Source organism: Mus caroli, unplaced genomic scaffold (genome assembly GCF_978045245.1).
Source record: "Mus caroli unplaced genomic scaffold, Mus_caroli_1 scaffold_8, whole genome shotgun sequence".
NCBI lineage: Eukaryota > Metazoa > Chordata > Mammalia > Rodentia > Muridae > Mus > Mus caroli.
This window is the reverse complement of record NW_028227263.1, coordinates 115,580,646-115,587,077: the sequence shown is the minus strand read 5'-3', so window position 1 is coordinate 115,587,077 and position 6,432 is coordinate 115,580,646.

Genomic DNA, 6,432 nt, shown 5'->3' with positions numbered 1-6,432 from the left:
GTGGATCTGACTGTTGGAACCAAAATTAAGTGCTCTGCAAGGGCCATCTCTCAGCCATCTCTTCAGCCCCAAACCAGAGGTCTCAAGAAGCACCAGGACAACCTCTGTAGCCCAGTCCCTTTTCTGGCAGCTATGTAGTCTCGTCTCTTTGTTTTGCTTTCCCCCCAAGTAAAAACTGATATTAGGTTTACCTTAGAGATGCATAGCACAGTTCCTATAATATAGGTTTTTTTTTTGTTATTTTTTTTTTCTTGACACAAGTGTAGTGGTAGTTTGGTTGGTGGGTCTCATGTGTGCACCTGCCCAGGAGCAATTTGGATTCATGAATGAAAGACACACACATACCAGTTAATTTTTGGGCTGGGCACTCTTAAACCTTTGTCTCTTAGCAAATGCTCCCCTCCAGTACTCCTGAGACTCCTAAAACCTTCCCATTACCACAGGCCCAACTGGGGAAGTGGTCAGCGGCCACTAACCTGAGTTCTTACATGCTGGGTGTTTCCTCTCCTGCAGCTCCTACTTCCCATCCTTCTCCTAACCCCCACCCCCGACTCACGGTGATTCTCCTCCTTCCTTCCAGTTCCTAGCCTATGAAAATCCAAAGGTCCCACCTCAGTCTACTTGCCCAGCCATTGGCAAATAAAGAGCCATTGGCTCTTTATTGATCAATCAAAAACCAATTGGGATCAAGGACTTTCAGCGTTTGGACACGCAGAGTCCTGATTTTGGGAGCCAGAATAATTCAAAACATTAAAACCAATCCCCAACACATGAGGCACAGTGAGACTTACAATGTAGTTAAAATTGGCCTTAAACTCATGAAATTCTACCTCTGAAATTCTGGAATTACAGATGTGCACTACATCTGGCTGTCTTTTGATTTTCTATGCTTAATTTCAAAAGGGGAAACCATCTGCCTTTCAGTTTCAGGAGCTATTCCCATAGACATATTAAGGATTTGTTGCTAGGAGCCACCTAGGAGAAGCTAAAAACTAGCAGGTGATCTTCCTGAAATGGGTCCACTATAAACTGTAAAATTATGATGGATTCACACCGGGCGTGGTGGCACACACCTTTAATCCCAGCACTTGGGAGGCAGAGGCAGGAGGATTTCTGAGTTCAAGGCCAGCCTGGTCTACAAAGTGAGTTCCAGGACAGCCAGGACTATACAGAGAAACCCTGTCTCCAAAAAAAAAAAAAAAAAATTATGATGGATTCACTTCTTTAGGCAAGGCCAGGGAGATTTACATTTGAGGAAAGATTCCTGCCATTAATATGCTTTTCCTATGATTATTAAATATATATAACAATCGCTAGGTATTAGCCCATCCTTTTGAGCAGATTTCTGCAGAACAATGAAGATGAATAATTTCCTTGTAGTGATGCTATATAGACAAATTATTTAATTCTTAATGATGATCCTATAAGAATTCCTAAAATTATATTAGTTATTATTAAGATCTTCTATAAATGGACTGCTATTAAGTCCTTTCTGATGTCAAAACTGTAATAAGAACTCTGCCAGTATTCAAGTGTCATGAGTTAATTGTTTCTGAGATAGAAAGCAGGTATCTACAACTTAGAGCACATTCCAAGAGGTTGTAAAAAAATTAATCAAAGATTATAAAAAGGGAATTAATGATTTCCTGTAGGTGCAGGAACAGAGGATTTAAAAATTAAATGGGGTTCTCTATACAAAACTTCAATAATAACTTAGTTATGGTCTTTAACTCTCCATGAATCTGTAGAGCTAAGGACAGATAATGAATGTTTAGCCAGATAATGACTCTTTTTTTTTTTTTTAACAGTGCGTGGACATAGGGACATATTCTTTTTTTTTTTTTTTAAAGATTTATTTATTTATTATATATAAGTACACTGCAGCTGTCTTCAGACACTCCAGAAGAGGGCGCCAGATCTCGTTACGGATGGTTGTGAGCCACCATGTGGTTGCTGGGATTTGAACTCTGGACCTTCGGAAGAGCGGTCGGGTGCTCTTACCCACTGAGCCATCTCACCAGCCCGATAATGACTCTTAATGGATATCCATGAAAACATTCTCTGTTGTAAACTTCTTACTCAATTTATGATTTGAATTTATGTGTAAACTTGTGGTGAACTTTTTACCATGTGATGTATTCTGAAAGATGTGTAAGTGCTGAGGACAAAGGGAAGAAGAAGAATCTTTTAGGAAGAACTTTTTATATAGAAGAATCTTTTAGGAAGAACTTTTTATATAGAAGAACCTTTTAGAGAAGAACTTTCTTAGAGAACTTTTTAGAGAGAACTTAGAAATGAAGGCTAAAAATCACTTTTCAAAGTATCCCCCTTTCTTTCTGTGGCAGGCTTGGAGGTACAGGAGATAGAACAAAAGCTGCTTTCCTTACTCCCTCTACCCCACCCCCATCCCTGTCCTTAGGCTACAGGTGTTAATTGCCTAAGCTAGCAGTTTTGTTTATTCTTTTATTGGATATTTTCTTTATATTTCAAATGTTTTCCCCTTTCCAGGTCTCCCCTTCGGAAATCCCCTATCCCATCCCCCCTCCCCCTGCCTCTATGAGGGTGCTCCCCCACCCAACCACTCACTACTGTCTTCCCTCCCTGGCATTCCCCTTCACTGGGGCATCGAACACCCAAGGGCCTCTCCTCCCACTGATGGCCAACAAGGCCATCCTCTGCCACATATGTGGCCAGCGCCATGGGTCCCTCCATGTGTATTCTCTAGTTGGTGGTCGGTCTAGTGTCCAGGAGCTCTAGGGGGTCTGGCCTGTTGACATTGTTGCTCCCTTCATGGGGCTGCAAACCCCCTCAGCTCTTTCAGTCCCTTCTCCAACTCCTCCACTGCTTCCCACCCTCCCCCACCGCAGCACGCTCATGCTGTGAGCATCCACCACTGTATTTGTCAGGCTTTGGCAGAGCCTCTCAGGAGACAGCTATATCATGCTTCTATCAGCAAGCACTTCCTGGCATCTACAATAGCGTCCCAGTTTGGTATATGGGATGGATCCCCAGGTGGGTCAGTCTCTGGATGGTCTTTCCTTCAGTCTCTGCTCCACACATATTTCCTCCTGTGAGTATTTTGTTCCCCCTTCTAAGAAGCACTGAAGCATCCACACTTTGGTCTTCCTTCTTGTTAGGCTTCATATGGTCTGTGAATTGAATCTTGGGTATTCTGAACTTTTGGGCTAATATCCACTTATTTGTTATTGCCTAAGCCAGCAGGTTTTAACCCTCAGAATGAAGACTTTTAAAAAGTGATAAGCAAGCATTCAGTATAGTTAGAGAGCTAGAATGTCTGGAGACCATCAGTCTTTAAAGCTACACCTTCATCTGACTCTGTGTCCCACTTCAACCCATTCCAGGTCATGCAGGCTCCCAGCAATTTCTAATTCATTTAACTTCAAGCTGAGAAATTTTAAGTGGAATAATTTTATTTAAGTCTTATCTAAGGATATATCACATTATGCATATTGTTTTTTAAAGATTTAGTTTTACTTTCTGGGCATGAGGATTTGCCTGTGTGTATGTATGTGTAACAACATACCAGCAGACATCATATGCCAGATGTCAGATTATCTGGAACCAAAACTATGGATGGTTACAATATGTGTGCTGGAAATCAAATCCAGGTCCTCTACAGGTACAGTGGAATTCTAAATGCATCTCTCTAGCCCCATGACTGTATTTTTACCATGTATCCTAACCTGTCACATGAGGTCAGGTGAGGAATTTTATACTTACACCATGATGGTGCTCAAAAAGTTTCAGATATGGGTGACTGGAAAGATTGCTCAGTGATTAAGAATATTTGCTATTCTTGTGGAGGTCCTAGGTTTGATTTCCAGGAACCACATGGTGGCTAACAACCATCTGTAATTCCAGTTCCAGGAGATCCTATACCTCTTCTAACCTACTCAGGCCTACTCATGTGGTACACACACAAAAACAGGCAAAACATCTATACACATAAAATGAAAATAAATATATTGATCTAGCTGTATCAGTTTTGAGTACACAGACTTTTTTTTTTAAAAGATTTGTTTATTGTATTTATGGGTACACTGTAGCTGTCTTCAGACAGTTGTGAGCCACCACGTGGCTGCCTGGGAATTGAACTCAGGACCTCTGGAAGAGCAGTCAGATGGCTCTTAACCACTGAGCCATATCTCCAGCCAGAGTACATAGACATTTAAGTAACTACACAACAAAGATGCCAGTGCACGTACAGCTAGTGCAGCAGTGTTCATTATTACCAGGATGTGGGATTCACCTAGGCATCTTGTCTACCCATGAATGGATAAAGAAAGCATAACATCTAAGTGAAGAGGAGTTTTATTCAACTGTAAAGAAAAAAAATAATTTTCATGGACAGAACTGGAGCCCATAATGTTAAATGAAACAAGCCAGATTCTGAAAGAATGTTGGGGTCCATGAGTTGCCCCAGAAACCACACAAGCACAGATCTCAGTCAGTCAGTGATGGTTTATTGAATGTACACTCTAATGCTGATCAATTTGGGACATAGCTCAGAATTATTGAGGCTATGACAATGAACATTTCTCAATGTCAGCTTATAAAGGGACCCCCCGCCAAAAAAAAAAAAAAACAACCCACAATGAGCTCATATGCAGGTCCTGGAACTACTGCCAAGTGGTCAGTTCTTTTTTTTTTTTTTTTTTTTTTTTTTTATACTAAACACTTGACAATGTTTAACAAAGAACCAAGACATTCTGACTACAAATAGTTTTTGTACAATTTAAGCATGAGAGAGTTGGTGGTACTATCTTAGTAATGATTCATAACAATAAAATCTTCAGCATTACCCATGTGTTTGCTGTTGTTTAGGGGGAAGTGGTCAGTTCTGATTCAAGCCACTTTAGACATAACAGTTCATAATGACCTTTAATTTGATGGGCCCAACATAAAGCTTATGGAATTTCTTGATTAACAAACCTTAGAACATAACAGGAGATGTGATTGGCATGACCTTGCTCTGAGTCATGTTACTTTTCTGTGTCAGTGACTGGCAGGCGTGTCAGAGCAACAATATGAAATAGCTGCCAGGCATGGAACAAAATGGTTACAGCTATGCTGGGGGGGGTAGACCTTACCAAGACAAATATTACATATTTTCTCATCTGCAGAATTTAAATCTAAAAAAATACTGAAAACAGAGGGAAGACTATAATGGAAGAAAAAAGGGCTAACAGGAAATGAAGGCAAGATAGGGCAGTGGTAGAGTAGTGAGGTTGGTACAACCAAAATATGAGGGAAACACATTATGTATGTTTTAATTTATACAATAATTTATAATATAATATTTTATAATTCATTTTAATTTTCACATCAACTAATATTAACTAAATTAATCCTCTTTGACTCAAATTTACTGGAACTAGTGACAGAAAAGCAAGACAGATGGCTTGGGATCTGCTTAAGTGCCTCCTCACATGTGGGAGATATGGGTTGGATTCTCATGGCATTCACTGCTGAGCTACGTCTCTAGCTCTTTTATTTTAGAGACAGAACTTCTTAAAGAACCTGAAACTTTTTGATTGGGCAAGAGTAGCTGACCAGCAAGCGCCATGGATCCTCTTGTATCTTCCTCCCAAGCACCGGGGATATGTTCAACACCCAACTTGAAGAAAAAAGATAATTTGCTTATTTCCTTTTATTCTTACTACGACAAAATGCCTTAAATGAGAACTCAGATGAAAAATGGTTTGTTTTAGCTTGCCAACTTAGAGGGCTCAGGCCATGGATGTTTGGTTTGTGAAGTTTAACAGAAGTTGCAGTGTGTGGTGGGAGAAGTGCTTACTTCATGGCAGATAGGAAGCGGAGAGAAGCCAGAAGAGACTGGGGAAGAAAACCCCAAAGATCCATCCTAGTCGCATATTTCTTCCAGCCACGTGCCACCTTTAAAGTTCAAAGAACCTCACAAAATAGCACTAGAAATAGCTGGTTACTACATAATCAACATATGAAGCCTGACACCTTTAATCCCAGCACTCAAGAGGCAGAGACAGGCGGATCTCTATAAGTTTAAGGCTAACCTGGTCTACATAGAGAGTTTCAGGACACCCACAGCTACATAGAAAAAGCCTCTGTCAAACAAACAAACAAACAAGCCTTTGAGCAGCATTTCCTATTTAAACCATAACAATGACCCACCCACAAAGAAATTATTTAAAATCTGGGATGTGGAGCATTCAGTGATAAGTGAATTTGGTGGGTGGTGGGCTAGAAGGGGGCTTAAAGCATTTAAGAACCATTGTTAAAAGTGGAGTTGGTCACAATGAGGCTGGAGATGGGTCAGTCAGTAATGTGGTTGCTGGACAATCAGAGGATCTGATTTTTTTTTTTCTCCCAAAACACACATAAACAAGTTGGGTGTTGAACATATCCCCGGTGCTTGGGAGGAAGATACAAGAG